Consider the following 14,645-nt stretch of genomic DNA (forward strand, 5'->3'; position numbering starts at 1 on the left):
TCTCTGTTCAATTTATATTAATAGCCAAAATTGGGTGACACAATCGCATGGGTCACGCGATCGCGTGAGTGTGTGTTAGAAAATAATTGACACGGCCGCGTCGGCGACGCGGTCGCGTGACAAGGATTGTGCTTCCAGCACCAATCCAACACCACTCTCGCACAATATAGCATTGTGCACCCTTTTACGTCGAAAATGCAGGGCACGCGGTCGTGTGGGAGGCTATGAATCCCAGGCGACGCGGTCGCGGGGGGTAATTTGTGCCATTGGCACGACTCCAGCGCTGCTCCTGCCTAACTTTCTGTTCATTTTTATTTTTCTTTACTCCCCCTGCCACACGGACGCGTCGCTAGTGCAATCGCGTCACGCGGCGAGAAAAAAAATTTTTTTTTGGAAAGATAAAGACATGCAAATGAAAGAGCACGAAAGCACTAATAAAGAGAAGAGTTATTAAATAAGAAAAACTAAAAGTGAAGATAAGAACGATCATACCGCGGTGGGTTGTCTCCCACCAAGCACTTTGCTTTAACGTCCGTAAGTTGGACGTTCCACTAGCTCAATCTGTTGCTATGTGGGGATCTTCCAAGTGGAGGATCTCAAGCTCCTTGCTTTTCTGCACCTTCTCACCATGGTACAGCTTCAGGCGGTGTCCATTAACCTTAATAAGTTCAGAGCTTGAAGGATGGCTTAGGTGATAAACTCCGTACGGTTCAGCCTTCTCTACTCTGTATGGACCTTCCCATTTTGATCTTAACTTACCGCGCATTAGCCTTAGTCGAGATTTGTAAAGGAGGACGAAATCTCCAGGTTGAAATTCTTTCTTCTTGATGTTTTGATCATGCACAGCTTTCATCCTTTCCTTACAAATTTTGGAATTCTCATAAGCTTCTAGGCGAAGGTTCTCCAGTTCCTACAGTTGCAACTTCCTTTCAGCTCCGGCCTTCTCAATTTCCATGTTGCACTCTTTAACTGCCCAGAAGGCTCTGTGTTCGATTTCAACTGGAAGATGGCAAGCTTTTCCATAAAACTAAGCGAAAGGGACTCATCCCAATGGGTGTCTTGTATGCTGTTCTATATGCCCACAGTGCATCTTGTAGCTTGGTGCTCCAGTCTTTTCTATGAGGCTTCACTATCTTTTGCAAGATATGCTTAATTTCTCTGTTCGACACCTCGGCTTGCCCATTAGTTTGGGGATGGTAAGCTATTGCAACTTTATGGATTATCCCATGCTTCTTCATCAATCCTGTTAGTCTCCTGTTACAAAAATGGGTGCCTTGATCGCTCACGATCGCTCATGGTGATCCAAAGCGGCATATAATATGGTTTCTCACAAAGGAAACAACAGTGTTAGCATCATCAGTGCGGGTAGGAATTGCTTCCACCCATTTGGAAACATAATCCACAGCTAACAATATATAAAAATATCCGCTAAAATTTGGAAATGGACCCATAAAGTCAATGCCCCAAACATCAAAAATTTCACAGAAAAGCATATATTGTTGAGGCATCTCATCCCTCTTGGATATGTTACCAAATTTCTGGCATGGGTGACAAGATTTACAAAACTCAGCAGCATCTCTAAAAAGAGTAGGCCACCAGAATCCGCAGTCTAAGATCTTTCTAACTGTTCTTTGAGGGCCAAAGTGTCCTCCACTCTCAGATGAGTGACAGGCCTCTAAAATGGACTGGAATTCTGATTGAGGTACACAACGTCTAATTATCTGGTCAGCGCCACATCTCCATAAATATGGGTCATCCCATATATAATATTTAGACTCGCTTTTCAGCTTGTCTCTTTGATGTTTAGAAAAATGTGGAGGAAATGTGCGGCTAACTAAGTAATTAGCAATAGGTGCATACCAAGGGGCTACCTCAGATACTGCTTGCAGGTTGTCAAAAGGAAAATTATCATCTATAAGAGTAGAATCATCCTTAATATGTTCAAGGCGACTCAAGTGGTCTGCTACTAAATTTTGATTACCACTCCTATCCTTTATTTCTAAATCAAATTCTTGTAACAGCAGTATCCAACGTATAAGTCTTGGTTTGGATTCCTTTTTAGCTAATAGATACTTTAGAGCTGCATGGTCCGAATACACTACTACTCTAGTACCAAGTAAATAAGCCCGGAATTTATCCAGAGCAAAAACAATAGCAAGTAGCTCTTTCTCAGTAGTAGTATAATTGGACTGGGCAGTGTCTAAAGTCTTAGATGCATAGGCAATAACAAAAGGATCCTTACCTTCACGCTGAGCCAGCGCTGCTCCTACTGCATGGTTGGAAGCATCGCACATGATTTCAAACGGCTTGCTCCAGTCGGGTCCTCTCACAATTGGGGCTTGAGTTAGAGCAGTTTTTAGCTTATCAAACGCTTGTTTGCAATCCTCACTGAACTTAAACTCAATATCCTTTTGCAGTAATCTGGATAAGGGAAGTGCTACCTTACTAAAGTCCTTAATAAATCTCCTGTAGAAACCTGCATGGCCAAGGAACGAATGGACTTCCCTCACAGAAGATGGGTAAGGTAAACTAGAAATAACATTCACCTTTGCTGGGTCTACAGAAATGCCATTATTAGATACCACATGTCCTAATACAATCCCTTGCTTTACCATAAAGTGGCATTTTTCGAAATTCAATACAAGGTTTGTATTAACACATCTATCTAATACTTTAGATAATCCATCTAAGCAAAGGTTAAAAGAATCACCATAAACGCTAAAATTGTCCATAAAAACTTCCATACAGTCCTCAATAAGATCAGAGAAAAGACTCATCATGCACCTTTGGAAGGTGGCTGGTGCATTGCACAAGCCAAATGGCATTCTCTTATAAGCATAAGTCCCAAAAGGACATGTAAAAGTAGTCTTTTCCTGATCCTCAGGAGCTATATGAATCTGGAAATAACCTGTGTAACCATCTAGAAAGCAATAATGTGATTTACCTGACAGGCGATCCAGCATTTGATCAATGAATGGAAGTGGGTAGTGATCCTTATGAGTAGCTTGGTTGAGACGCCTGTAATCAATGCAGACTCTCCAAGCATTCTGAACTCTAGTTGCTATGAGCTCTCCATGCTCATTCTTCACGGTAGTGACTTCGGACTTCTTGGGCACCACTTGTACTGGGCTTACCCATTCACTGTCTGAAATGGGATATATGATACCGACTTTCAATAGTCTGGTCACTTCCTTTTTGACAACTTCCAAGATGGTGGGATTCAATCTCCTTTGTGGTTGACGGACAGGTCTTGCTCCCTCTTCTAAAAATATTCTGTGCTCACATACTTGAGGGTTAATTCCCACTATGTCTGCCAAACTCCACCCAATTGCCTTCTTATGCTTCCTCAGTACATCAAGTAACTGCTTTTCTTGTTGAGAAGTTAGTTCCCTTGCAATAATAACCGGAAGCTTCTGCTCATCCTCAAGATAAGCATATTTGAGATGTGGAGAGAGAGGTTTCAATTCTAACTTTTGATCGTGGGCAGGCTCTGGATTATCTGGGGCTTGTGAAAATGGCGAAGTGCCCTCACTGTCAGTTAAGAGGGTCCCCACACTTGGGCCTTGTCCAGTGTGCCTCTCTTCAAACTCTTCTTTTTGAACTTCAGCCACACTTTCGTCTATGACATCACACTGGAAGATAGAACGATCTTCTGGGGGGTTGTCAATGACTCCATTCAGATTGAAGATCACTATGTGGCCATCTATTTCAAAGGAGTATGTTCCTGAAAAAGCATCCAATTTGAATTTTGATGTTTTCAGGAATGGTCTTCCAAGTAGGATTGATGATGGCTTATCTGAATCATTATGGGGCATCTCCAAGATATAAAAATCAGTGGGAAATGTGAGCCCTTTAATGTTCATCAAAACATCTTCAGCAACTCCAGCCACTGTAATAATGCTTTTATCTGCTAACACAAAACGAGCTGCTGACCTTTTTAAGGGAGGGAGCCTCAAAACATCATATATGGACAGAGGCATTATACTGACACATGCTCCTAAATCACACATGCAATCATAAATTACTACACTACCAATAGTACAACTAACTATGCAGGGACCTGGATCACTACATTTTTCAGGTAATCCTCCCATTAAAGCAAATATAGAACTACCTAAAGGAATAGTTTCTAATTCGTTAATTTTGTCTTTATGGATACATAAGTCTTTTAGAAACTTTGCATATTTAGGTACTTGCTAAATAATATCAAAAAGGGGAACATTTACCTCAACCTTTTTGAATATTTCTACCATTTTAGGATCAGGTTCCAGCTGCTTCCTGGGCTTCCTTGCAAGTTGTGGAAATGGAATGGGAGTAGTATTTTCTGTGATGCCTGCGCCTTTTTGTGCTTCTTCCTGTGGTTGAGCTATCTCTTCTTTAGCTATGTCCTGTATATCCTCTTCCTCTTCAACATCTTCGACTTCTACCACCTCTTCAGCTGAGGCGTATTCTGGTGAGCTTGGTTCCTCTTGATTCCTATCCTGCAGTGTGGTTCCGGACCTCAGCGTGATAGCATTAATGCCTCCCTTTGGATTGGGTAATGGTTGAGAGGGGATTCCAGTGGTGCTTGAAGGTTGGTTACTGGAATTTTGTGCTGAACCAAGCTGTGTCATAAAAGCTTGCAGAGTAGAGGTCAGACTATTCAGACTGGCGTTAATAGTGTTCACGATGGTACTTTCCATGGCCAATTGTCTTTTCTCAAAAGCTTGTAATAAATCTTCATTAGAAGATACCGAAGAATGAGTAAATTGAAAGGTTTGCTGCTGATTGTTCGGTGGTCCTTGGTTTTGCCTCAGGTGAGGTGCTCGGTAAGGTTGATTTTGCTGCCTGTTGTTGTTATTATTCCACCTTTGATTTCCCTGATTATCTCTGCCTCCCCTATTATTGTTGTCCCTCCAATTCTGGTTTGAATTGTCCTGCCATCCATGGTTATTATTTCCACTTTAATTGTACCCTTGGTTGGGGCGGTCATAGAAGTTGTGAGTGGATGCCACCATGTTGTCTTCTTGTTGGAGCTGCGGGCATTCATCAGTGTAATGGCTGTAATCAGCACAAATTCCGCAAATTCTTTGTGGAACTAGTTGTTGGTTTTGCTGCGTTTGAGTTTGCTGAGCTTGTTGATTCAACTGCATTTGCTTCAGCAGGTTGGTAATCTCACAGAAGCTTTGATTTAGAGCAGCAGTCTCTATGCCAGAAGATACTTCTGCAACGGCTTTTGAACGGCCTTGCTTCTGTCTGTGGTTCCGAGTAGATTCAGCTAAATCATTGATCAATTGCCAAGCTTCATCGGTGGTCATGTACTTCTTCATAGACCCATTGCTGGCACTTTCCAATGTGGTCTTATCTTGGGGCCTCATACCTTGTGTGATATAGCTGAGTAGCACGATCTTGTCAATCATGTGGTGGGGGCATGCTTCCAGAAGATTATTGAAGCGCTCCCAGTATTCAAAGAGAGTCTCATTGTCATCCTGAACAATTGTAGAGATATCCTTCCTCAGTTTATCAGTAACTTCAGATGGGAAGAATTTCTCCAGAAACTCCTTTCTGAGTGTATACCAGTTGGATACATTTGCTATAGGTTGAGTGTAGTACCACTCTCCTGCTTTTCCCTCAAGAGAGAATGGAAAAGCTTTCAGCAGAATTGAAGTTTCATCAATGCCATTACGCCTGACAGTAGAACAGGCTGCCTGGAAATCTCTCAAGTGCTTGATAGGCTCTTGAGCAGGTAGGCCATGAAACTTGGGCATTAAATTTAACAGTGCGGTCTTTATTTCAAAATCCGTAGCTACCGCTGGATGATGCGCTTGAAACGGTTGCATTGTAAAATTAGGAGCTCCTTCCTCCTGAATGGTAACTCTTCTAGCTGCCATGTTTTCTGCACGTAAAACAACCGAATCAGTAGAACGGTGGCTGGTTTCTTCCTCAGATTCACTTTCAGATCCGCCCTCAGAGCGGGCTAACCTACGCTGTTCTCGCCTTATTCGTGAAATTGTTCTTTCAATTTCAGGATCGAATATTAGCAAGCACGGATCAGGAAGTGAACGTGTCATTTGACGGAAGAAACATGCAGCTCATAGTAGAAAAATTAAATAAAATACAAATAAATAAATTCTAATTAATAAAATTAGCACTCTATTGCAACTCCCCGGCAACGGCGCCAAAAATTGATGGGAAGCAGAAGCTGGTGAATTAAAAATTTATTAAAATGGTTACGTTGCAAGTATAGTTCTTAACTCACCGAAAATCTGCCTATCAATTTAAAAATATGTCACAGAGAGTTTAAATTAAAATTACTGGGAATTTTAAGTCCCAGGTCGTCTCCCAACGAGTTGCAAAAAAGTGTGCTGTTTTATTAATCAGATGTTCCAAGAAGTTGAGCTAAGAAATTTGGAATTTAAATTGAGGAATTTTAAATAATATAAATAAAAGCCTTGACTGGGAATTGATTAGTTAGAATCTCTATCATTGATGGAGTGATTTTTTTAAGATTGATTTATAATTAACGGTTACTCTGTTTGGTTATCCTTTACTAGGTAAGGGAAAGTCAAACAAGTTGGAATGCCAGATCTGTTCACGAGTTGCAACCCACTTAGTTCAAAGGGATTGGCATTGGTGACAGGATAGCAATCAAACATTTAACCCAACTACAAATTTCTCCTTCAATCCTTCTAACTCAAGAGTTCCTTCTTAATCAAATCCCCATCAAGTAATGAAACTACTCACGCATTGTAAATAAAGAATCCATGGCACATGAAAGGGAATTAAAAGAAGACATGATTATTGGAATTGAAATTGAATTAAGAAAAAGAAATAATCCTTGCATTAATTAATCATAAAAATATCCGAATGACAAAATTGAACATAACAAAGAACATGGAAGAATAAAACCAAGTTAAGAGAACAAACTAGAATGATGAAGTCTTGATGAGGAAATAACTCTTCTCAATGTTCCAATGCTAAGACCAATTGAAAATTAAAATTCTAAAAACGAGAGAGAAAAACCTAAGAGAGTAAAACTAGATCTAGAAAACTACTGAATGAATGTCGGTTGTTTCTGCATATTCTCTGACTCTATTCTGCTGTTCCGGGCCGAGAACTGGGCCGAAATAAGGTCCAAAATCGCCTCCAGCGAATCCTGCAGATTATGCAGATCGCACATGTCACGCGATCGCGTCATCCATGCGGACGCATCGCTTGCGCTTTTTCCTCTCCACGCGTTCGCATCATCCACGCTACCGCGTCACTTGCGCTTTCCAATTCGCGCGGCCGCGCAAGCCATGCGGCCGCGTCACTGCGATTTGCGCTCCTTCGCGCGATCGCGTGAGCCATGCGACCGCGTCACTTCTCGCTGGTTATCTCCTCAAATTCTTGTGTTCCTTCCATTTTTGCTAGCTTCCTCTCCAATCTCCATCTCATTCATGCCCTATAAAGCCTGAAACACTTGACACACAGATCACGGCATCGAATGGAATAAAGGAGAATTAAAATTAAATAATTAAAGTCTCTAGGAAGCAATTTTCAAACATGTACTGAATTTAGGAAGGAAATCTAAATGCATGCTAAATTGATGAATAAGTGGGTAAGGATTACGACAAAACCACACAATTAAACACAATATAAACTATAAAATAGTGGTTTATCAACCACCCCCTCAACATGACTTTGAATCACCTTACTCACAAGCCCCTTTTCACCAAAAACCTTCATATGACCCCAATCCTTATCCACCATACCAACCACCTTATGAGCCATATGAACCATACATAGAACCACCACAATCCCAACACAACTACTCTCAATAACCACCTCAATATACACCAACTCCATACCCTTACCAAAATGAACCACCTTCCAACTATAATGCCATCCCCTCAAACAATGAACCCTCTCTTCCACCACTGCCCTCCGATGAAGCCTCCATGTTGGAATTGAGAGATCTTGAATCTCATACCTTAAGGCGACAAGAGGAGGATAAAAGGAAGTTTAAAGAGCTAGGAGCCAATATGGCTATCCTAGTGGAAGCCGTTAGCAATATGGCCTTCTCCCGACTAAGCCTAAGCAACCAAAGCACTCCCATTAACGAATGTGGAGAAGCAATTAAGGAGCATAGTGAGGAAGTGAGTTTAGAGCTTCAAGGTGAAGAAGAGGAGTTGAAGAAAGAATTGCCACAAGGGGAGGAAGTTGAGACAATTGAAAAGGAAGAAGTGGTTGAGGACCTAGGAGATGTTGGAAGTCCATGGGAATGTAGCATTATAGAGCCCTCTTCCAAGATGCTTGATGTTGATGTTGAGGAGGGTGTACAACCTCCAAAGCATATTATGATTGAAGACTTTGAAGAGGTTGATCAAGAGATGGATTCAATCATTGAAGAGTTCCTATCTACAATTGAATCCTCTCCCATTGGGCTTGAAATTGAGATCAAGGAAGAAGATGCACAACCTCCCATTCCCTTGGTAAGAAATGAAGAAGAGATTGAATTGGAAGGAAGTCACCAAGAGGAAGAGGTTAAAGTTGAGGAAAGTTGCAAAGAGGTGGGGGTAATCAAGGAAGAGTACAAGGGAGTGGAGCTTGCAAGATTATTGGGACCACCCCTTCCTAAGTCACCATCCTACACAAGATTTAAGTGGGTAAAATTCTTATCCCTAAGCGTTGCTTTCTCACTTGAATATGGTTTGATTGAAAATGATGGTCAACTTAGAGCTCTTTGTGGAGTTAAGAGTAAGAGAGTTGTGTAGTGGTTGGACACATCACTCTAAGTTCATGATGGTTGCATGCTCAAAGTTGAATGGCAATGGTTGGTGTAGAACCAAATCGCATGGGTCTAGGAGAATGTTTGGATATTTACTTGAGAATTTGGATCACTTCTCACCCAATTGGAATTGTGATGATCAACTTGAAGATGGGTGTAGAAACAAAATTTGGGATCCCGGTGGATATTGGAGATGCAAACAATGGTGGGAATTCAAGGATGAATTCAAGCATAAACCACCCTAGCAAGGACCCCCACCAAATGTCCAACTTAAGGACTTAAACTAAAAGTGCTAGGTGGAAGACACCCCACCATGGTAAACTCTTTCCACTCTCTTTTAGATTTGGTTAATAAGTGATTGGAGTTGCCATTGTAGGTAGTTTTTGTTATTTTCTATATTCTTATGCATATTGCTTTGATTGATTGGTTATTTCTTAGTTTGTTTTGATTAGTTTAGTTGTTGTTGAATTGCATTTTGCTTGTAGTATAAGTTTTGTTTTTAGTGTATTTGAAAATTTTTCAAAAAAACCAAAAAGATTTGTTGTTGAACTTTAATTTTGATTGTTTTAGAATTCTTGTAGATTAGGAGAATGCCCTGTTTTTCAAAAAAAAAAAAAAATCGGGCATCGGTGCCCAAGCGCGCAGTGCGCGCGCGCGCCGCTGTGGTTTCACAACTCCTAGTACTAAAACCCGAGAGTTGTGCCCACTTTGTGCCTACTTTGTGCCAGGCGATCCGCGCGTAAGCACGCATGGTGCGCGTGCGCCGATTGTCCCTGCCGGATCCGGGCGTGAGCACGCATGGCGCGCGCGCGCGGATTGTCCGTGCTGCATCCGCGCCTGAGCACGCATGGCGCATATGCGCGGATTTGCACCCTGTTTTTCTCCTTTCTCCTTTCTCCTTCTTTCTTTTTTCCTTCTTCTTTCTTTCTATTTTTTTCTTTCTTCTTCCTCTCTTGGAAAATTTTTTTTCTCTCATTTAAAAATATAAAAATAATAATAATAAAAATTTATTTAAAAAATGAAAAAAATAAAAAATAAAAAAAATTTTCTTTTCTTCCATTTTCCTTTATTGAATTTGTTTATTTTCATTCATTACATTTTAATTTTATTTTTATAGCTTATTCTTATTTTCTTTTCTAAGTTTCTTGTTTTAATAATGGTGTTGAATGCTTTTACTCAATTGTTGAGAATTTCTTGGTTAATTTTGGTGCTTCTTGACTTGTTTGATATTGATGGGTAGTGAAATTTTTAATTCAATACTTAATCTTGTATGATTCTTATATTCTTTGTGCATTGATATGAGCTTACCTGCCTTTCATGACCCACTCTTTCTTTTTTGAACTTGATGCTCAACATGCTCTTTATGCTTTGACTTTACTCTTGCATCAAGTGTTTGTTAATATGCCTTAGCTTATATTGTTTTCTCACTCACATGTTGTAGCTACCATGTAGTGAGAACCTTACTCTTATTTGGCATTAGCCCCCGCCTATGTTCTATTTGCTTTAATATCTTTAATATAGGCTTAATTTTCTTTCTTTTTCTTTCCTTTGAGGTTGGCCACCGAAAGAGGAAAAGGAAAAGCTTCTAATGGGGCCACAAACAAGTTCACCCGCACAACCTTTTGAAGAAGCTCATCAATTGTAGTAACCCATCTACCTTGCTATTCCTTGCATGCACCGAGGACGGTGCAAATTTCTAAGTGTGGAGAGGTCGTTCGACCGATCTCCATGGGTAACAACTTCCTTTTTCAACACCAATTTTTAATTTTTGTCTTTGTTAGAATAGTTGTTGCATTGCATGATAGGTTGCATGTTAGTTAGAATTTGTATATATTTTTACCACTTTCTTTTTATGTTAGGACTACTTGGTTAAGGTGATGATTTCTTTTCCAAGAAACTGTTTTTAGGGCACCCTACCAATTCGACAAAAAAAAATTTGTTGTACTTGCTTGAACAATTTATTTTGGAACATGGTTTTTAAGCTAAGAACACAAGCATGTGAGTTTTGAGCCTAATTGTGTGGTTACATCATATAACCACTTATTTTCATTCTTGTGTGCATTATTCTCTTTCTATGATTGTAATCTTTGATTTGTTTGATTCTTTATGTCCATTATTCCATGTATACATACATTGTATGATTGAGGCCATCATTTTATTTAGCTCACTTACCCAAATAGCCTACCATTCATCAACCATTCTTAGCCAAATTTGAGCCTATTTAATCCCTTTTGTTCTTAATGTTAGCACATCACTACCCTTAAGTGAAAAACAATAAATGTCCTTAATTTGGATCTTTGATTAGCTTAGGTTAGTGAGAGTGTGTATCATTTGAGTATGGGAAACTTGGGACATTGGTTGAGAGAAAAATGTGTTTTTGTATTTTGTTGAAGATTTTTGGGAATTGGGTACATATTCATACACTATATGTAAAACCATATGCATTGATATGTTTGTATATATAAAAAAAATGATAAAGATAATATATATATATAAGAAAAAAATATAAAAAAAAAGAAAAAGAAATAAAACGGCGACAAAAATGCCCCAAAGTAAAGTTCAATAAAAATCAATGCATATGGAATGTTAATTGAAGAGAATGCATGAGTATGTGAAAAAGTGGGAATCATGGGTAGCTAGGCATTGTATTAGAATTGTATAGGTTGTTATATGTGTTTAGTGAGAGCTTAGGCTAATCAAAGATTCAGATTCCAAGCTCACTTGACCATATGCATCCCTACCTTGACCCTAACCCCATTACAACCTATGAATAAGTCCTCATGATGAATGTACGCATGCATTGAATAATTGTTGATTGTTAGATGAAAAATAAATCATGGAAAGCATGATTAGAAGAGAATTGAGTGTATCGACCCTATACACTAGAGCGACTAGAGCGGATACATATCCGGTGAGGGTTCGATGCTCAATTCCTTGTTCCCGGCTTTCATGAGCTTTCTTCTTGCAAGTCTACTTGTACTTCATTTTGATATTTGAATTGGTAGAGTTTGCGAGTCGTCATAGACCTTTGCCCTACTTGTTCATATGTGTTCTTGGGGAATGATTTACTTTTAACCAAGTAGGTGGAATCATTTTGCATTTAGTTGCATGCTTGTAGATAGGTTTATATAGTTTCTTTGCATTGAATAAATGTTCATACCCCTTTTGTTGTCCTTCTTTATTCTTAGCATGAGGACATGCTTGGTTTAAGTGTGGGGAGATTTGATAAACCCCGATTTTGTGGTTTATCTTGTGCTTAATATGGGGGATTTTATCAACTTTTCTCACATTTATTCAATGAAATAGCATGGTTTTGCAATTCTCCTTTGATTTGTGCTTAAATGTGAAAACATGCTTTTTAGGCCCTAAAATTGGTGATTTTAATTCACTTTAATTCCATTCGATGCCTTAATATGTTTGTTGAGTAATTTCAGGTTCATAAGGCAAGTATTGGATGGAAGAAGTGAGGAGAAAAGCATGCAAAGTGGGAGAACTCATGAAGAAATGAAGGAACTGTAAAGCTGTCAAGCCTGACCTCTTCGCACTCAAACGACCATAACTTGAGCTACAGAGATTCAAATGAGGCGGTTCTAGTTGCGTTGGAAAGCTAACATCCAGGGCTTCAAAATGATATAAAATTTATCATATGTTTCTTCACGTTCAGGGGCGCGCACGCGCCATATACGCGTGCGCGCTGATGCTGCTCGTGGCACACTAAAGTGAAATCGCCCCCAGCGATTTCTGAAGCATTTTGGGCCCAATCCAACTCATTTCTAATACTATTGAACCCAAAGATTGAAGGAGAAATGAACCAAGTAGTCATAATTGAGTTTTCATCATGTTTTAGAGTAGAATTCTAGAGAGAGAGGTTCTCTCCTCTCTCTAGATTTAGGATAGAAATTAGGGTAGAATTATGTTAATCACTCTCAAATTTCTCTTTTAATTCTTGTTTTGATTTCAATTCTCTTTATGTTTTAGTGTTCTATTGTCTTTGATCTTGTTGTTTCTCTTGTTAATTTCTTATTTTGCTCTTTCTTATGTTGATGAACAATTGTTGGATCTTAATTTTCTTTAATGCAATTTTATGTTTCCATGTTCTTTTATGTTGATCTTGCTTGCTATTATTGATTTCTTGCTTATGATAGTTATGAGTTTCCTTTAATTCTTGTAATTTATGATGTTTATTTTCGTTGCACACTAGGTGTTTGATAAAATGTTTACACTAGTTTTTGAGTAGTTCTCTTGACTCTTGGCCTAGGCTAAGGGAATTGAGTGACCTTTAGTCATTGGGTCTCAATGATTTGGTGATTTGAGAATCCTTGGTGATCAATTTGATATCCATTGACGCCAACCCACTACTAATCTAATTAGTAGGTAGGTTGGGACTTATGGGTTGATGTGATCAAGCCTATTTGACGTACTTCAAGTCTAGGAGTAGATATTACGTACTTAAGACTTTTAGAAGTAGACTTAATGGGTTGGTACCTCATAATTATCAATATTTGGTTTGTCGACAAGGATGGTGATCTTAATTACCTATGTCTGGCCAAGAGTTCTTTTCCATCTCTTTTGTTAGTTCATTGTTCATTTACTTTTCTTGCCAATTATTTTCTTGTAAAAACACAAAATCAAACCCCCCTTGCATCTTCATAGCCAATAATCATACACTTCATTGCAATTCCTTGTGAGACGACCCGAGGTTTAAATACTTCGGTTAATTTTCATTGGGGTTTGTACTTGTGACAACTCAAATTTTTTTATGTGGGAATTGTTTGTTGGTTTAGAACTATGCTTACAACGAAGTTCTTATTTCTAGAAGAAAAATTCTAAACCATCGAGCAGATCTCAATTATTAATGGGACTCACACCACATGTCCACGGATGATTGCGGGAGAGCAACCGAAGAGGATAGTTTGAAGGGGATTGTAGAATCTCAACTTGCAAACAATGGATTGGAGTGTGTGGGGCAACAAGTAGAACAAATGGAGAACATAGAACCACCACATCCTTACTATGAGGAACCACATTTCTACTATGAACCCTTCTCCCAAGATAATGAACCCTCTCACCCACCCCAACCTCCAATGGATGACATCCTTGGTGTTCTTCTTCAAGGGCAAGAGGAGCTGAAAAGGGATATACAACAATTCACGGCCACCTTGGACAAGGTGGTAAACCGGTTAGCATCCCAATGCTTGGGAACCTAAAGTACTCTCATGGCTACATGTGAATAAGCCAAGGAAGAGCATAGCATAAAGGAGAGATTGGATGATGAGAGATACTATTTTGTGTTGGAACAATTGGAGGAAGCTACCATTGATGAAGATATGGAAGAAGTGGTTGAAGACTTAGGAGATGCGGAACCCCATAGAAACATAGAGTTGAAGAAAACTCCTCCAAGAAGATTGAATTTGATGCTAAGGGGGAATGTGCACAACCTCCAAGGTATATTCCTTATGAAGAATTGGACGGGATAGATCAAGAATTGATTTTCCTTGGTGATGAAGATCAAGCATCAAGTCTTAGTGGTAAAGAATCCTTTGAGCATGAAGAACCTTTCCCCAGTGGATTTGAAAGCGTTGTGGAGGTAAATTTTTCTCACCCTCCCATTTATAGTTCGAGTAAGGGAAAAGGCTTCGATGAAATTATTGAACAAAGGATTACATTTGAGAAAACTTGTGAAGAGGTGGAAGTCCTTAGAAGAAGAAGGACGGGAGTTGGATACGCTTTGTCACGACCCTTGGAAGCGTCTTTGCCTAGGTTACCATCTACTCCTTTATTTGAGTGGGTAAAATTCATCTCTATTAGCTTTATTATCCCACTTGAATATGGCTTGCTTGAAACGGATGGCCAACTTAGGAAACTTTGTGGGATGAAGCGTAAGCAAAAAATGTTT

At 39.4% G+C, this 14,645-nt stretch overlaps 1 non-coding gene across 1 annotated transcript; it reads left to right on the top strand.

Annotated features, from left to right (window-relative positions):
- Nucleotides 1-5,393: 5,393 nt before the first annotated feature.
- LOC112753017 (small nucleolar RNA R71) lies at nt 5,394-5,501 on the top strand. Its single transcript, XR_003177420.1, has one exon. It is a non-coding gene; the product is annotated as a small nucleolar RNA R71 (small nucleolar RNA).
- The last annotated feature ends 9,144 nt before the right edge of the window (nt 5,502-14,645 follow it).

Source organism: Arachis hypogaea, chromosome 15 (assembly GCF_003086295.3).
Source record: "Arachis hypogaea cultivar Tifrunner chromosome 15, arahy.Tifrunner.gnm2.J5K5, whole genome shotgun sequence".
Taxonomy (NCBI): Eukaryota; Viridiplantae; Streptophyta; class Magnoliopsida; order Fabales; family Fabaceae; genus Arachis; species Arachis hypogaea.